Source organism: Lycorma delicatula, chromosome 4 (genome assembly GCF_047948215.1).
Source record: "Lycorma delicatula isolate Av1 chromosome 4, ASM4794821v1, whole genome shotgun sequence".
Lineage (NCBI taxonomy): Eukaryota > Metazoa > Arthropoda > Insecta > Hemiptera > Fulgoridae > Lycorma > Lycorma delicatula.
This window is the reverse complement of record NC_134458.1, coordinates 54355014-54375266: the sequence shown is the minus strand read 5'-3', so window position 1 is coordinate 54375266 and position 20253 is coordinate 54355014. Positions and strand designations below refer to the sequence as shown.

Below are 20253 nucleotides of genomic sequence, written 5' to 3'. Positions count from 1 at the left end.
AGGCGGAGACGCTACCACTCGCGCCACGGAGGCCGGCTTTCATACAAGCTTATAAAATATTAAGTTCACCACTATCATTACTGGTTCGGTTGATCGACACTTTCATGTTATATTTTTACAGACATTTTGTTCGATCAGCTGCTCCTGGAACTAGAAATTACGCGGTTAAAGTTTGCTCATAAAACAAAGGCGGCTGTTCAGTGTGAATTCCACCCCTCAACTCTCTAAAGATCAACAGGATAAGTTGAATACAGTACTTTTCTATGTAGTTAACTTTTATTAAGTAACCACCGGTTTTGCAAAACTTTTTTTAGTTATGGTTAAATACTGAAATAACATCTTGGGCGATTATATCAGGTCCGTATCGATTAAACGATCAGTCGCCTATGCAATTCGTCAACGGATAATGGAATGATGAGATCTTGAAACCGATCGGGGAAAATATAACACAAAATCAAAGATATATAGTAAGTATGTAGTCGATTCACAACTCGAGCTACTCAAGCCTGTGACAGTAGATCGAATATGTGCTCGATCAAGTGGTAAAACTGATAAAGCTTTACGAACTGTAGTTAAATTGTTGATAAGATTTTCTTATTGAAGACATGTAAAATTTCCTGATAATATCAGTTTTTTAGGATATGTATGTATATGATAGTAAACACTATCATTAATTAAATAGTATGAAAGAATACGTGGGTATATGCCATTTTATATGTGTGTGTGTGTGTGTGTGTGTGTGTGTGTGTGTGTGTGTGTGTGTGTGTGTGTGTGTGTGTGTGTGTGTGTGTGTGTGTGTGTGTGTGTGTGTGTGTGTGTGTGTGTGTGTGTGTGTGTGTGTGTGTGTGTGTGTGTGTGTGTGTGTGTGTGTGTGTGTGTGTGTGTGTGTGTGTGTGTGTGTGTGTGTGTGTGTGTGTGTGTGTGTGTGTGTGTGTGTGTGTGTGTGTGTGTGTGTGTGTGTGTGAATAAATATAAGTAAATATTATGTACAGAATAATAATTTTAGAAAAGATTTGAAAAATTGCCAATAAAATTCTTTGTAATTAAGCTAGTTCTCAATAAATTTTCTCGTGACTATTACATTTTTTTTTTAATTTACATTTATTGATGCACCAACTCATTTAACGTTAGAGTAAATACTGCCCTAATGAAAATCGTTCCCGTGAAAAATTGTGATTAAATGTTTTTCTTAAAGGATATATACACTAGATATAACTTTTTCATTGCATATTTAAAACAAAAACTTTTCAGTCGAATTGATTTCAATATAAACACTTCCACCACCTTAAATATTATTAAGTTATTTTTACTTTTCAACAGTCTAAGCCAGCGAGTTAAAACGTGTCATCAGTGCAGCAGGTTAGTGTGACTATTAAAAAATCGATTCGATTAGATTTCATTCGATGTTTCGCGTATAATTATTCTATTTACATAACACTTAATGTTTGCTTATATTGCATTACTTAAATCTATTTCATACTTATTTTAGCTAGAGTAATTTTTTTAATACGCTATTGTTTAGAACAATACGTGATCGAATGTCTTAATATATAACGAGCATGTGTTCGCGGCTAGAAACAAATTAATTATAATTTCGAATTTTATTTAATGTATACGCTGTAATCTGCATTTAAATTAGAAACAGATTTCTTTTTGAATAATTCATCCCTAGCATTGCGTTCTTGAAGTAATATTCTTTTAAAAAAATTCTTTTAATACGTCTTTTGATATATCATATCATAGGGGAAACCGCACTGTTTCCGGAGAAACTGCAATCTAAGATAACATCTAGTTACACACGAGCTCTGAGATAATACACGATGCAAAACTCGTATCGGCCAGGTAATACAGACACGACAGAAGAACCAAGTTGACCGACGTTAAAGAGAATTGTTCTGTGGAATTAAGAGCTGAGAAGTTTTTATTTTCGCTAATCGTACATCTACCGTTAATCGTAGTGACCTTAGCGGAGAACTGAAGGTCGCACCCCAGACCTATGACCCCCTCGGCTGCTGGCTCCCGGCCAAATTACGTGCGGCCACAATCCAAACCGTACTTTGAATGCGGTGACGAACACTGTCGTGTGCCAATCTACAAAACGTACGTTTTTAAATTGCACGTCCACTGTTTTAAAGGAATGAAGCGGATCAGCTGATTTTACCCGCCGCCCATAAGTCAGTGATACCTACATGTTTTCCGTTCAATTATAAACCTACATACCTATTTAATAAACTGTATTCAGATAATCTAGGTTTAATTGATCTGCTGTAATTAAAGAATTCTAAATATTCGTATTAAAAATGCAGACAAAAAAATCTCGAAGGACACCACACACGTTACGGATTCTGCAGAGTAACATATGTTTGCAACAGAATATTTATGCGACATAATTCCAGTTTAAATACCGATTAACAGTTAAAAAATGTTGTATCATAATATTTTTTTATATAATATTTATTCTAGAGAAATATGTTTTTTTTCAGGAAATTATTTTAGGTAGATTTCATAAGAAAGCTACCTATTGTAACGGGTACCATGATTCGACTTCCAAAATATTTCGATATATCTTCGCGTTTCACATCCCCCAAACCCCAAAACCACTATCAGCTCAAAAGTTTATATATATGTATATAATGTGGACACGTTAACTGCCGTAACTTTGCGCCAATCACTTTCAAATTGTTCCTTAAAAATAACTCGTCCCAAAATCTCGGTCGAGTCGTTGACGGCCAAAATCGGTCCAGGGGAGTGGAAATGGGGGTGGCTTTTTCGAAAAAACGAAATATCGCTATAACTTTCTTATTAAGAAAAATATCGAATTCGTTAAAAGTTCCTACTATTCTTTGGATGAAGACCTAAAAATTATTTAAGTAAAGATTTTTTATATCACCAACTATTAGCCCAGGGAGTGGAAAAAATGGAGTTTCGAAGACAAAAACATCATACCTCCCTTAAAAGGCACAGCATCGAATCGATTAAAGCGGTCGTTAGTCCTCTAAACATTACCTAAAACTTTTGTCTGAAACAATTTTTGGCATGACCAATCCTTACAGCAAGGGATGACCAAAATGTTGCTGGAATTGAGAGAAGATGGGGCTTGTCGTCTGCTAAACATGTGAAACTTTTCTTCACATGCAATCATTGAGTAAATTGAAGTTTTTCTTAACTTTAAGATGGAAATCTTTTTTATCCCCTACTTAGCACCGGTGAAATCTACCTTCGCCTTCCGGCGTGCCAAAAGGGATTTATTTTAAATAGTTTTAATTTTATTCAAAATAAAATTTTATAAATATATATTTTTTTTTAACATAATTATTAAAAGAATAAAACTAAACACCACATTAAATACACAATCATATTATCAAATTATAGTACTTTTATGTGTTTGAACAAGTAGTATGTTACCCCTAAGATTGTCGCTTGAATAACTATAATCATCAAAAGATATAATTTAAAAAATCTAAACTGAAAAATTCCATATTCTAATTCCGCTGGACAATATAGAAGGAGATAAGGAGATAGTAATTACTGGACAATTTCATTTGTTCTTTTACTGAAGTTTCCAGTTACTCTGTGATTAAATTTCAGTTTTTGATAATTACTGGGCCTAGTAACCACGATGAGTGTTGCATAATTAATATGATATTTCATTATTCTCTAATATTTATTATGAATATCAATACAGGTCGATTTTAATCAGCAGGTGCGGTTTAAAATCTAAAATTCAAATAAAATTTGCAGGAGTTCGATGTTCAATTCGAATTATCAAGCAGTATTGTCAACTGTTTTATTATTTCGTCATGTACCAGGAAGAAAAATCATATTCCTATTTTTTTTGCTGGAAATTTCAGACTCTGATCGTATCCGATGTAAAGAAAATTCAAAACTAAAGAAAATACCGGAAAGAACTTTCCAGTATTTTTTGAAACCGTTGAAAATTTCCTTAATCTTTATGAAATACCAAATTTTATTATAATTTCTATTTCTTGTGCCTGAACACGGGGAAAAATAATAAATGAATAACACGAAAAACTTTTAAAAATTACAATGTTACTATTTTGCCGGGGTTAGAAGTGGAAATAATTTTGAATTTTACATTGTATGTCAGTAATATTTGATGTACGAAACATTTGAAATTTCGGAGGTCTAATATTAATGTTTAAAATTTGACAATGTAATTTTTAAACCCTTAGACGTAATAATTCTGTGAAATGTAATTGTATAATTGTTATTTATTAATGTTACAGCTAATATTAGTAATAAAAATAACAGGATGATGCAACCCTCATTTTATTAAGAACATAGATTATTTTCAACTCAATATTCATTAATTACTGTTACTCAACTGTATTCATCGAAATCTCCAAGTTTTGAGAAGGTTAGAGTTAGACATCTAAAATTTTAATAAATTAAAGCTGATTTAATAATTTTTTCCATAAAAAGTCACTTTTCCTGATTTAATGAAGGTTGCCAAATAAGACCCATATTTAAACAGGGTGATCATAGGTTAGTAACTATTTATATGCCTATATCTATTCTCTGAGTAATTGAAAAATACATTGTAAATTAATTAAATAATTACTTACAATGTATTACGTAAAGAAAAGATCGTTTGGTTTTCAGAGAGGGAAGGGTGTTGGAGATTTTATTGGCTGAATTTGTTGATTTCATAAATAGTAAATTCAATGCCAATTGTCACATTCTTGCAGTTTTTGTAGACTTCAGTAAAACTTTTGATACCCCTCAGTCATGAAATTCTGCCGACTGGTTTGAGAAGAGTACGAATTGAAGGTAATCTCCTTAACTGATTTCAAAGTTATTTAAATGATAAAAAATTTGTTGTTAAAACAAGTACTAGCTTTAGCGATCCGATGAATTGTAAGTTTAGGATGCCGCAAGGAAGTCACCTAGGCCCAAATTTAGGTTACTGTCTATCCCGTTCTTATTTTATAAATGCTGATGATTCTGAACTTTTAGTTGTACACAAACACTTTCATGTACCAGAATCTACATTGTAGAATGATTTTTAACAAATCTACAATATGGTGTCATAGTAACCAACTCGTTACAAACAGAATAAAACACTATGCTCGTACATTTCAAAACCGCAGTCGTGAAATCTGATTCCTTGCCCACATCAATTTTTCACAATTTCAATGATCCCTTCAAACTGTATCAATGATAATGTGCCAATAACTTGCAATAGACTGACAGTAAAATACTATTTTAAATACCTGTGTTTGATAGTTCACAATAAACTAAAATTGGATTGTCACTTAAAAAACCTCTGCTTTAAAATAAGAGCTTGTTTGAATAGATTTTATTACCTGAAAAACGTCTCCCACGTAAAACTTTTACTAATTTATAAGGCCCTAATGGATTCTTTAATAAGACTTGGTGTGGAGGTATGGAGTTTGGCAGCTTACATGTATTAAGAATTATAACTAAACTTTAAAAAAGAACGCTCAAAGTGGTTTCAGGCTTTTTTTCAAACGACCCAAATTTAAATCTTTATAAGCAGTGTAATACGTTGACCCCTCTACGTTACCATTCTTTATCACTTTGTAATATTATTTTCCCATTAAAACGGGAACTACCCCTTTATTTGCGACACAAGAGAACCAAATTATTTTAATTTATTTGGTAAGAAGATTTTAAAAAAACAAATTTACACCGTTTTTAATAAATTATATCTACATATTTTTGAAAAAAATAAAGTTTTCAAAAAAGAAATTTTTAATTATTTATTAGCGAAAATTTCTTGATAGTTATTTTCCTTTTTATTATAAAATGTATGATCTATCTAATAACTATTTGCATTTTGTATATTGTAATATATAATCTGTAATCTGCGAGAACATCCTAATTTAGATGTATGCATCTATTAAAAAATTACCTTTATTTAAACTTATTTTAATTTTTTACAGAGATGTATTTAATTTTTTTAGTTAATCTTTATATTTTCTTTAATTAATTTTTATTTACTTTCTGACCCCACCTTAAAAGTATTTCATAACATTTTAACTAATATCTAAGGATTTTCATTGTATTTTTGGTATTGTACTGCGTGCCTAAGTTTTACTCAAATTATGTTAACAGGGAAATGTACTGATAAGACTGATGTCTTAGCGGGACCCAGTATTGTACAATTTATTAAAACAAATAAAATTATTAAATTAGGCTTATTCTTGACAAACCTCCTTCTGAAGTTTATGGATATTCTTTATGTAATATAAATCTAAAAAAAAAATATTCAACATGGTTTGTAGATATCCCCCTAAAAAAAATGATTATGTGGCCGTTGACTTTAAAATTTAATTTCCTATATTTTTGTGGGGCTATTAATACAAATCAGCCGTTACTATCCCATTTTATTATCAGACAAAACAACACATTCTACGATACAACACACAATAATAAATTATTTACCGTACATCCCGGTGTACAAGTCGATCCTTTTTAGAATCCGTATTTCATTCTGCTTGGATTTTGGGTTATTGAGAAATCCGCTATGTCTAGATACATTCATTAATTGTATCGATAAGTATAGTTACCGCTTTCTTCAGGAAATAGGACATTAACAGCAGAAAATTCCACCTAATACTATTTAAAAAAACTCATTAAGCATTTCTAAGAGTGTCATCATTAATACGGCATGATTGCTAAGATTATGCGATAAATCCGCATTTCTTGATATTTACGCTTCTATAAGCATGAGAGAGGTCTGACACTGATCTAACGTTAAAAATAATATAAATGATTTAATAAAAACTATGTAAACAAAAACTGTCAATATAAATTAAAGAATAAATTTGTAATTACTATGAAGGCCGTTAAAAATCGCCGATAAGCCCTGAAAGGAATTATAATATTGCAGATTCTTAAACCAATACTAATGATCAATTTTTATTTTATTTTCCAGTTAACGTAAATTTTTTATAATCTGTGCGTTTAATATTTAAATAATATTTTTTTCTGAGAATTAATATTCTTTATTTGAGCCAAAAATATTAAACGGTACAGAAAATTTATTATATTTAGTATTAGTAAAAATTATTTATGACCGGAATTTTTTTATTTATTTATAAAGATCCTTAATTCAGTACGAACTGTGTGATCGGGTAAAACGAGCTGAGAATCATTTACCCAATTACAAAATGCGAAGGGAAACTTTGCCCCTCGCAAATTGTTGTGTCTAGTGTACTAGTCTGATCTAACTTGTGTTTGCATTTTATACACTAATGTGTCATGTTATTAGTAATCGGACGATGTCATACGGTTAGATAATACAACCGACCCCGCTCAACCGTCCCGCCAAAGCCAGCCGACAGTTCGGTTGAGAAAACAGGAGCAAACCTTCAGCTCGCTTAGTATACGTATATGAAACCGACTAATTGATTACTTATTACAACAAAATTTTCGTTCTTAGTATTCGATAGTCTGAGTGCGATGTACTATCATGTTACTTGAGACTATCGCAACTAGCTTTACTTATTAACAGTTAAGTTACCATTGCGGCGGTATAAAAACTGTATATTCTTTCTCAATACTCTTAATAGCAGAAACGAATAATCCAATCGTATTCGGCCGTATTATGTTTTTGTCTTTAGGTACTAAAATGAGAAAAAAATCCTCAACATTCATAAAGTAGAATATATTAAGTTAAGCCTCGCGGTATGAGCTGACTCCTGATTTTTTAATTTTATTTTATTTTACAAATTTATACGCCAGGACTTAAACGGACAAATAATGTTCATAATTAATCGTTCCGCAAAATAAAAATATTCCGGATAAGAAATTAGGCATATATATTTTAAATGACGTTATTGATTCTTCAGTTGAAGTATGTACCTGTATGACAATTTATTTCTTAAAATGATGTATAATACAGCTGGAAGAAGATACTATGTTATTTATTTTTCTTGTAAAAAATTAATGAAATTTGAAACGAATTCTAAATTGTCGATATCGTTTTTAATAAATATAATTAAACATTAACATCTTCAGGTTTTTTAAACGTTCCTTCATATTTAACACTTTTTTTATCAATCCGTCATTACTCTTATATTTTTCTAAACGTAATACAACAACATTAGGAATTTTACACGCAAAAGATTAATAAAAACAGAACATGATAATCTTAACTCAATAACATGTGTAATTGTGCATTACGGTTCGGGCCATCAACAAGTTCCCGATACAAATAAAAACTTAAGTCATTAAATAGAGGTTTTACAACTTGGCTATGAATCAGAAATGCGTTACAAATAATGCGAATGGTAAAAATACGTAGCGGAAGAAGAAATTGTATTCGTATATAGTTTTAGAACAAACGGATTAATAACGAAATGCGACTGAAATTTGGATAATGAGTAGTTAAACGTGAACAGTGTATTAATAATGCAACATAAAAATAATACAAAAAGTGAACAAATATTAAGTTTGTTATTTACTATTTGATTAAATACGGCCTTATTTTAGGATAAATATCTCGGTAACGGCCAATCAGATTTTCATAAATTATACATAAAATTTTAGCCTGTTAAGTTTTCCGTAGTCAACTGCTTTTGGATTTTTCGAAAACTTTGTTTAAGAGTTTTTGTAGGGAAATCCAAATTCATAAAATTCAATCGTATAAACCTTGAGAAGATTGTTTATAAATCAAAACGGTCATCTGATTTAAGATTTTAAGGGAACTGATTTATATAAATTTTCGAACATTTTCTAATTTTCCGATTTTACATAAAATAAAAAATAAATGCAGAACGGTTAAAAATTACATTTAAAAACAGGATCTGGAGGAATGTATTAGTAATGAATAAAAAAAAAAATTGTTATTTCTATAGATTATGTATACAGAACTGTCGTTCAGGAAACGTCCTACAAGTTAAAATAACGAAAAAAAAGAATATTAACATGATCTGAAAACGCTTCGTTTTTTAGTTAAAGCTTGAAAAAACTTTGCCCAGATTTCTGCCCGAAGGGTAAAATGAAATCGTTCCAAAATACTCGGATCTTAAATTAAGAAATAAATTTGATGACTTCATATGAGTTTTGACTTGAAAAAGTGAATAAAATAGGCCCCAGACTATCTATAGTAATCTTTGAAAAAATTATTGAAAAAGACAAAAATTGATGTCTACAAAACACAATTTTTTTAGATTTGACGAATAATAATTTCATTAAATTAGCAATAGACCGGTAAAATTTTGCAACAAAATCTGTTGAAAATTTAGTCCTAGTTTAACAGAAGTTAATTTAAGAAAATATCTGATAATTCTCTGCGTAAATTTATTACGAATAAAAAAAAGGTAATGTTGATGCGATTAATAAAAAATCAGGATTTTACAAACTCGAATGCGGTTCTTGTGATAAAACTTTATGTCGGACAGACTCGTAAATCTTTTGGAATACGTATAAAAGGCTTGTTTTCCAATAACGAGAGGGTTTCTAATCGTGCCTATCATTTAACGGACGATCATTTTTTTAATGGAAATTTCAAAATACATCGTGTTGAAACCTTTAGTCGTTGGAAATTAATAAGCTTAAAAATTCTAATTTACTTTTAAACGGTCAATTAAACTCGAATAGTTTTCCGTTTTTGTACTTATGGATGTGAGAAGGCTTCTTATCTTTTTGTAAGTACCGTCCCTTTTTCTGAATTGATGGATAACATTTACCGTTTATATATTGCTGATACATATATACGCTCCTATTGTTACTCTTTATCATCGCGCGTTTTTGGTTTTTGTATTTACCTTTATAGTTGTACCTACTTTTAGCTTTACTATTCTGTTTGTATCAACAGGAAGGTAGTGCCGAAACAAGTGTTGTGATTTTTTAAATAATTTTGTGAAAATCAAGTAACATTTTTATTTTATTTTGTTTATCCGTTATTCGATTTTTTATAAATTTTGATTCCGGATAATCTGATTTACGCTCCGATTTATATTTATTTCGCAAGCGCACAAAGAAGTATATTTCTACAAATCATTTAATACATACGTAGACACGGCTATCAACCGTTAGAAAAATACTTGGAAATAAAATCGGTTGTAAGCCGCTCCGTGTATCAACGATGTAATAATTAAAATAGTAAAGACAGGCAGTCGGAACAACCCTGTTCAGAAACCGCGTCCTACGATCGGAAATTCCTGTAACTAGCTGTTGTTCCACAACTAAAATAGTATTGTTAGATATTTGTGCGTCTTTAACACGCGATCGTAAATTAACTGCAGCACTTGTGATGAAAAGGCTTAACGACGGGAGATCGTTCTACATATAACTATCGGTTACTTTGAACGGTTGTTATTTTTTTAACTGTCACATTTTGACGTACGAGCAATAAAAATATGTATTAAACCATTTCTTAAAAAACTGGTATATGTTACGATATCTTCAAAATTTACATTGCGTTTAAGAAATTCTGGTTAGTATACTGTACAGAAAAAGAAAGGAATATTTTTAACCTTCAGTAGCTTAAGAGAATTAAAATAATCATTCAATTACCGCACCGAATTTGTAAAACATGAGAAACAAAAAAAACATATGATACTACTTTGATTTTTCTTTAGATTTCGACTTTTATAAACGGTTCTGACCACATGAAAAGCATGTGAGTTACAAGAGTCACCGATAACCTATCTCTGAAAGTTATGAAGTTCATTACACAACCGTTCTCTGCGGTCGATGTCAAGGTTGAATAGTACCTGCATATCGGCATATTCAAGAAGCTACGATACAAACTGTATATTTTATTTAATGAAGAGTAAACAACGGGAAACCGGTTCATCCCTGGCCTTACCTAGTCACCCCGGTACGGGATGCTTATTATTTTTAATAAATCAATGTAATTCACAGGAATGTCTTGTGACTCGCGTCAGGTGACAAAAAACAGTGCCGTACGAAAACAAGTTGTTACCGAGGAATGAAAAGGCGAGAAACAGAGTTTTAATAAAAAAGGAATGCAGAGAAATGAAAATTAGCAATTATTATCGAGAAAGAATAAGGCTAATATGTATCGATTTTTAGCATAAGTTGGTTTTGCAACCTATATTCTTGAATTTTCATTGAAAAACAATATTAATATGTGAAGTATAATAATAGGCTGTATAATTTTACACTCTAGCAAGTAAGTACTATATAATGAAGGAAGACTGGTAAAAAACACAATAAAAATTTTCTTTTCAAAGCAATTTTTTTTTTGAAATATCTTTCGCTTAAATTATATGAAAAAACTAATGAGATTACTAGATGTATTTCCTCCATTAAAAAGGAATAATCCATTTTATGAACATTCATTTAAAAAAATTAAATATAGTAATACAGTGTTGACGGTTTTTCGCTCAGAATTCTTTCGGACAAAACCAATTGATGTGAAACTTGGACAGTAATTAGGGAATAGCCAAAGAAACAAAAGTTATGTAGTGCCGATGTGTGCTTTTATCCTTGGGGTGGATACCATCCATTCTCGGGGGTGTAAATTTTACATTCAAAATAACCACAGAAATCGATAGAGGAATAAATTCTAAGCAAAAACTGTTCTATAAATGTTTTTTGTGGAGTCAATACTTTTTGAGTTATTCGTGATTGAAAATGGTAATTTTTCAATCACTCAACTCAAAAACCTTGGGTTTTTTTTTGTTTTTTTTTGTCTTCAGTCATTTGGTTTGATGCAGCTCTCCAAGATTCCCTATCTAGTGCTAGTCGTTTCATTTCAGTATACCCTCTACATCCTACATCCCCAACAATTTGTTTTACATACTCCAAACGTGGCCTGCCTACACAATTTTTCCCTTCTACCTGTCCTTCCAATATTAAAGCGACTATTCCAGGATGCCTTAGTATGTGGCCTATAAGTCTGTCTCTTCTTTTAACTATATTTTTCCAAATGCTTCTTTCTTCATCTATTTGCCGCAATACCTCTTCATTTGTCACTTTATCCACCCATCTGATTTTTAACATTCTCCTAAGGCACCGCATTTCAAAAGCTTCTAATCTTTTCTTCTCAGATACTCCGATCGTCCAAGTTTCACTTCCATATAAAGCGACACTCCAAACATACACTTTCAAAAATCGTTTCCTGACATTTAAATTAATTTTTGATGTAAACAAATTATATTTCTTACTGAAGGCTCGTTTAGCTTGTGCTATTCGGCATTTTATATCGCTCCTGCTTCGTCCATCTTTAGTAATTTTACTTCCCAAATAACAAAATTCTTCTACCTCCATAATCTTTTCTCCTCCTATTTTCACATTCAGCGGTCCATCTTTGTTATTTCTACTACATTTCATTACTTTTGTTTTGTTCTTGTTTATTTTCATGCGATAGTTCTTGCGTAGGACTTCATCTATGCCGTTCATTGTTTCTTCTAAATCCTTTTTACTCTCGGCTAGAATTACTATATCATCAGCAAATCGTAGCATCTTTATCTTTTCACCTTGTACTGTTACTCCGAATCTAAATTGTTCTTTAACATCATTAACTGCTAGTTCCATGCGTTTTATAGAAAAAATTATTATAGGCAAAAATGAAGCTTATAAAATAACGAAGATTGCTTTTTATTTCTGTAGATGCAATACGAACCGAGTTTGCCTCGTATAAGGTAACATTTTGTTCACCGAAAACTGAACAAAAAACCTATCAACGTTACATAACGGAAAATTTTTCGAGGAAAACCAATATAGAATATTTTTCAAAGTACTTGAAGAGACCTTTAAAATTAGCTTTGGTAAGACATTAGCATAAAAACTAACGGAGTTATTATGAAAATAGATTTGTTTCTTTTTTTTAGAAAATCTACTTTGAAGTTACTCTTATATCTTATTTTACATATTTTTCTATTTTCAATGATATTACTTACAAAATTATTTTTAGTATTAAAATTATGTAATGAGATAATACTATATTCATGGTGTATGTTAATAGCTTTATGAAAAAATTACTATTCAAAAAATTAATAATTAACAAAATTACATGTTTTCTTTAAAAAATTAATAGAAAGTTGGCATGAAACACAAATTATTTTCATTAAAATAATTATTACTATTTTGTGAAAAATATGTTTTTTTTAAATCAATTAAAAAAAGATAGTTTTTGTACCGTTCTGAAAAATACATATTCATAATCATTAATAATTTTTTTTTAAATCTCAATAACATTAAGAAAAAAAAAATAAATAAATGTTAAAGCATATATAAAATAAATTTCAGAAACATTGAATTAAAATAAAATAAAACAATTAGAACTTTAGCATGTTATTTTCAGCACTAGCTGTATTGTAATCTGCTTAACATCAATATTTTCTAGTTAAATAAATCTTCATCAGAAAAAATTTTATTTTATAAGGAAGTAGATTCTTACAAAATAATTTTTCAACAAAAATTTTTATCAACAGAAGAATATTTTTGGGAGATTCTGTATAAGCTATAACAGTATGAATTTGTGTTTGCCCTTTCGATTCTTATTGACTTCAAGACAAGTTGCACTTGCATATTTCACTCGAGTTTTATAAAAAAAAAAACAAAGGGAAAATACATGCTAAAGAATAACGTTAAACAAAATAAATTACCCAAAATGTTGAATTTGCCCTTTCTATTCTTAACATTTATTTATGTTCATACATATAATACATATACATGTTTAATTAGCTGCATAAATATAATATTACACTAAGAATAACTGAAATTTGGCGACTTACCAAAAATACTTAACATCAACATAAATAAATAAATTTATTACATATAAAAGTCAGTTTGTCTAATTATTGATTGTGCAATCCTCAGATTATATTATATATTAACATTTTAATATTATGTATATAAATTTTGCATTTCCATCTGAAAAACATTCACTCGTAACTATGGGTGTACAAATACATATATACACATTAAATAGCTTATATTACACTATATATACTGATTTAACAAACTCGACCGAGGTGTAACTCCTTTTATAATGTTATAATTCAGGTTGACTTTTAAATTATTTACAACACACAGTAAAACCGTAAAATAAAACCAGTTTAATGTGTGAATTTATAGTAAAACCTGAAAAGGAACAACGAGAATGAAGTTATAGAATTATATACTAATCATTGCTGAAGCAATTAACAATAAACTCTACCAAACTACTCCATTAATTTTTTTTTTTAAACTTACTTCACAATGTTTCCAAACATTTTGTGACTATCTTCAGTGTACTGGTGCTGTTGTTTTTCAATGCCATCAGCCGATGTTACTGCCGGCAGTTTTTCTGAAATTGTATACAAACATTAAGAATGTAGTCACAGAAAAGTGCGAGTGATTTGAATTGTGTCTGTTCAATTACTATATCATTATTGTACGTTAAGACGTGGTCTTGTTTGTATATTTTAAGAATATAATGGTTGTTTTCAGTGGTTGGTGAATCTGTGATTTGTGTCTATTTGGTAACAAAAATTTGTATTTTTAATTAATATTATGGATAAAAACATAAGAAATTAAAACTGTTTTATATCATTGAATATATACAATAACCTTCAACTAGTAATTCCATGACAGATTAATTTATACAAACTTGATAACTACATAACTACTTTGTTATTATAGCCAACACAATATTTGAGGTAAGTTAACTTCTTGAATTTCATACCTCAAACTTTGATGCTATACTATAAACACATGCCTCTTAGTGTTCTCTTTGCTGTCCCCTACACTCCTCGATGCTGTAATATAAATTCAGCCTAAGGCTATTCAGCATCTTTTTTTAACATATTCAATGGAGTTGTTTCTTCAAAACCATTTCCATTGATACCATTTTATTTACCTATAACAAACAAATAAAGGAATGAACAGTATTTTTTCAGAAATATTACAGTTAGTTTTTCTGAAAGGAAACTAGCATAAATCTGCACCAATGAATATCAAATAATATTTATTATTACAACATAAAATTATAAATAGAAGATTTTTTTTTTTTAAAGTACATCTTCTAAATGACATTTATTAAAAGCATTTTTATATAATTCATAAATATCTACATAAGATAAATATATACATATATATATATATATATATATATATATAAAACTTAAATTTATTTCATAACATAAATCATCCAGTAATGTTTTGTCATCTACTTTGATCAGAGTCAGTTCCTCATTGAGTAGATGTTGATTATCTCTTCCCTCTGCCTTTCCCCTTCCTTTGCTCCTCATATCATAAATGATCTCAGTCAAAGGCAATCATTGTCCCTCAGGGATTGATCATCTCCGTTTTTATCCTCCTCCTTTCCATATCCTTTTATTTCTTCTTACTTGGATGGGCAATATGGGAACTATGTTAGCCATCTTGGTTCCATATGTGTGCTGTGTGTATCTCATAGTAGCCACCAGAAAGGACACTTCTTTAATGCGGTTCAGTGGTACTAACAAAAATTTTGACAAAGTATCATTGTATCTCTACCTAAAGACTGTCCAAGGATTCTGTTTCGTGTTCAAAGTTGTAAAATAAAATCACCATAGTAGCATAAATTCAAAGTAGGTAAACCCAAACCTCCTACTCCAGCTGAAAAAAATAAATAAACAGTTTAGTTTGGAAGTTAACAATTTTTTTTTTTAAGTTGAATAATCTCTGTTTATAACTTTCTTCAGAACAGAAAATTTTTTTTATGTGTGCTGGCCTACAAATAGTTAAACAGATTACAAGTTACACTGTACATATTACTGTTCACAAATAAATTTAAAAACTTAAGTACAAAGTTTTTTCTTATATAAAAGTTAATTGAAGTTAAGTTACATTAGTTAGCAAAAAGAATACAAACAAATAAAAACAGCAGCAGTTTGGAGAACTTAATTAAATATTAACCATTAAATTGTGAATATTGATCCAGAATTTAAATTTAGTTAGAAGTTTTATCTAAGATATTTCTTTCTTTATTTTTTATGACATTTACTATTTTTCTGTCATTAGTCGCTAATAAAAAAAAAAAAAAATATGCAATGGAAATGGACCAAGCATTCTTTACATAAAGCAATTTATTAAAATTTATTGGTCATTGGTATTTCATCCTTACATCAAAACCTTCAATTTCAAGAGTGTTACTCCTTGAGACACTATAGAAAATTAATTACCAAAGTGGTCCAGGTGGACCCCCAGGGGTCCACGGGAGACTCGACGGGGTTCTATGTTGGCGTGACAAAAAAATGGGGGTTCACAATTCGTAAGCGGGGGTCCACGAAAATTCATCTGGTTTCGATAGTGAAGAACTAAAATTTTGGCTTGACTTTGCGTATCAATCTAGGCAGATAATGTTTTGAGAAGCTCAAAAACTTGCATATTCCATATTCAGTACAACGAACGTGTCAAGACTTGCAAAGCGCAAGTATTAGTCTGCGCGTATTTTCCCAGTTTTCAAACTTGTCACAGGTAGAATGCCTTGATGAGGATATTCAGACATACGTTCAACATTTAATTGCCCTGCATGATGACTTCAAAATCAGATTTGAAGATATTCTGACGATGGAAATACCACCATGGATCATAAATCCATTTGATGAAACGGAAGTGGAGAATGTGATATTACAAGAGGAGCTACTCAAGCTTAGCACTAATGAGGAGCTGAAGGTGAAATTTAAAAGAAGGTATCAAACATTTTGGCTGCAGGCAGAAATACCAGAAAAATATCCTGGACTGTGGGGAATTGCGAGAAAGCTTTTGATAGCGTTTCCCATCGTCATATCTTGTCGAAAAAAGTTTTAGTGTCGTTACAAACCTTTTATAAAAAAAAAGGAGCAGATTCAATATCACAGAACGGGGAGATTTGCGCTTATTCCTAACAAAACCGAAGCCAAATATTGATAATTTGCTGTCAATCCATCAAGTACATCTCTCCCATTAAAATTGTAACTATTTTGTGATTGTCGTTGTAGAAGTTACATTACGTTATTAATGTTTAATTTTAATAATATTATGACAATTTTATTATATTACACTGCAATACGATAACAATAATAATTAATAGCGTAATGATTACATATTTGAATAAATGCAACACAAAAAAATATACTATTTTTCTTTTGCTTTTTACCACTCTGAATGGGAAGTTTTCTAAATAAAATAAGTGAGAATTGATTGCTTTCTTGTGCTGTGAGTAGATATCAAAAATGTAAAGTTGGATGGAAGCATTTTTTTTGATCGGCCAACTTTACTTTTATGACATCCACTCACAGCACAGTCAATCAAAAATTAACCAATCAATTCTCACTTTTTTTTCGGAAGCTGTTAGTTCGTGGAACTCAGCCGTAACGCAAATTTTCATAGTTAGATCTAATCTTTTCATTTTCCGTCGACTGGAAATATGGTAGAAATGTAGCTGCAGGGGGTCCACCGGAACCAGCAAAATTTTGATAGTGGTTTATGAGAAAAATAAGTTTGGGAACCTCTGCTATAGATATTGCAAAACCTAAGGTTGTAATAAATATATTTAATATTTTGTATATGACTTTATTATTTATTTTTGACTTTTTAATCTTTTTTTAAAGAATAAGCTTACCACCTTGAAATACAATGCAGTTAATATTTACTTTAATTCCTGTAAATTATTTTAAGCCAAAGACTATAATAAATTTTATTATATGCAAATTTTATTTAATGTAACATAATTTTCCTTTGCAACTTTTTTTTATTGTTATCTAAATAAAACAGCATGATTTTTATCTTTAATCTTTTTTTAATTTTTAATAGATTTCAAATCTGCATACACAAATCAATCTTACACCAGCCATTATTTAAATCAGTCTTGTGATATTGTTCTTTGTCTCCAACAATATGTTTCAGGAATAAGTTCTGAACATAAAGTGTAAATGCACTAATCTATAATATTAGTAAGTTTTGACCAAGGTAAATATTAATAAATATGCATAATTACACATTAAAAAAAATGAGCTTCCTAAAAATTTAATATAGAATAATTACTATTCAGATTTTGATTTATCAAAATCATGGAATTATCCAATCACATTCTGTGATCGGTAAAACCATTAATAAGTGAAAAGGTGCATTCTTTTCTCTTTTGGAGTGGAGTATGAGTGTTTTGACTTGGATGAAAATTTTTTTTAATATATTGTTAAAAACATAAATATAAAAATTAGCCTGAATGTTAAGTATTATAAAAAGGCATAAAATTTAAAAAAATATAAAAATGTCTATCTAAATTTGACTAAAATTACTTTTTCTTTTATTATTACTTGTATTTAACTTTCTTAAATTTTATGGTATATAACATCCAACAAATACAAAAATCCAGATTTTTGTACTTTTTGACTTTGAGTTAAGAATGAACAAAGTTTCAGTTGAAAAATTCTGTACATATCCATGTAGTTTGTGTTTGCGTATAAATATTATTGCTGATGTTTCTTTATGTCCCAGAAATGGCTAAAACTATACTGATGAAATCTGGTATGGCAGCTTATCAATTTGAGGGACTGATTAGATAATATTTTTGTTAGAACTGGACAATGGGTAATGTACTCCCTATCATTTAGAATAGTAATTTTAAAAAAGGTTTTCCGATATTTTTGTTTTAATATACACAAACAATTTTTAAAAAGGAAATTTTCATTTAAACAGCCCAAAATATTATCATTTGAGTATTTTTTTTTCTGTAAAATATAACAAACTTAGGATAGAGCTAAATAAATGTAATTTTTTTATAATTTTTTACTCATTTAAATCTCACCAGAATGGCTTTTTTATTTTAATTATTAAAAAAACTAGTAAATAAAAAATAAATAGGAATATAAGTATAATAAATAACAAGTACAAGTATAAAATATATCTAAGGTTAAGAGATATTTTTTTAATAATGAGGGTTAAATTTTAATCATTATTCAAATGCTGAAAAAATTCAATAATATCATTGTTAACTTTTATTAGTTTATTAGTACAAAATGTAAAAAAGTTAATAATAAAAATAAAACTAAACAAAACCAGACAGAATGATATGATTACACCCAGCTAAATGAAAAAAAGAAAATATGATTATATGGGAAGCAATAAAAAGAATGAAATATACGGAAAATATCTAGTGACAGCTAATAAAAACTAAACTGCTTTATAAAACACTGGTCAATTATATTTCTATTAGACAGCAAAATATGTATAATTCTTATAATATTTCTATAAAAAAAACCACTACATTATCAAACAAACTGAGCATGTAAAAGTACATACATAAATGTTTATATACGATGTTACATATATTTTACATATATGTAAAACTATGTATATATGATTACTCACAGGAATTTCTTTTTTTCATACCATCTGGTCACTCAAAACAAAGTATAGGATTAAAATAGAAGTCTAACCTAAACCTAATCCTAAACTTAAAACTACCTAAACTACTTATTATAAGGGAGAAAAAGGGATAAATATATTTCTCAATTAAAAGCTGCATCAGCCTTTTTCATAAATAGTTTTATTTTATCAAAGTTGCTAATCAACTAAGCTGAAACAAGACAACTGCTTAACTTGACCTTTTGACATTATCTCTGTGTGTTTGTGATGTACATGTGACTACATTCTCCGATTCCAATGAAATTTTGAAAAATATTCCTCGCTATTAGAAGGAAATGCGTGTATGTTCAACAATTCTATTTTTATTTTCTATTTCAAAATGGCAGCTTCTTTTTATCATAGACAAAGGTGTAGTAAAGTTTCATTGCCAAGCTATTAACATGTGGTTTTCTTATCCACTTCTGCCAATATCCACCACTTCCAGCTTGTCTGTCAGCAGCTACACATAAGATACTCTTTCCATTTAACTCCATATTTAATCCTAGTAGACCATTCTCCTGCTATGTACAGCATTATGCCTATCTCAGTAGATTATTATATAATTTATTTATTCTTTTATCATTTTCTCGACAATACTTCACAAAAAATAAATTGGAAAAAATAATGGGATAACAAGTATTAATATCTTTACAATCATCGGTTAGTGATGCTAGGGTTCCTGAAAACAATATTTACAATATTGATAGTACAATAAAATGTAAACCCTTTTAAACTAAATAATAATTGATAATTTCATTTTGTTATTTATTTTTATTTTCAATTTATTAATTATATTTCATTGTGAGCTCAATCTGTTAATTTTAGCACAAATGGGCAAAATCCGCTGTTTACAGAACAAATTGAAAAATAATACTGAAAACTAAAACTGAGAGATTATTACAATGATATGCCGGTCTCATCAGCTTATCAATAAAC

General features: G+C 29.6%; 1 protein-coding gene and 1 long non-coding RNA gene across 4 annotated transcripts in view; one reads left to right on the top strand and one right to left on the bottom strand.

The window, feature by feature from the left end:
* NfI (Nuclear factor I) overlaps positions 1–20253 on the top strand; it is a 989818-nt gene that overhangs the window by 246791 nt on the left and 722774 nt on the right. The gene's annotated exons all lie outside the window — the stretch shown is intronic.
* LOC142322854 (uncharacterized) overlaps positions 14161–20253 on the bottom strand; it is a 31752-nt gene continuing 25659 nt past the window's right edge. Inside the window, exons 3-4 of the long non-coding RNA XR_012755949.1 lie at positions 14633–14806; positions 14161–14254 (exon numbers count right to left, since the gene is read on the bottom strand). This is a non-coding gene — a long non-coding RNA (uncharacterized LOC142322854). The remainder of the gene's footprint in view (positions 14255–14632; positions 14807–20253) is intronic.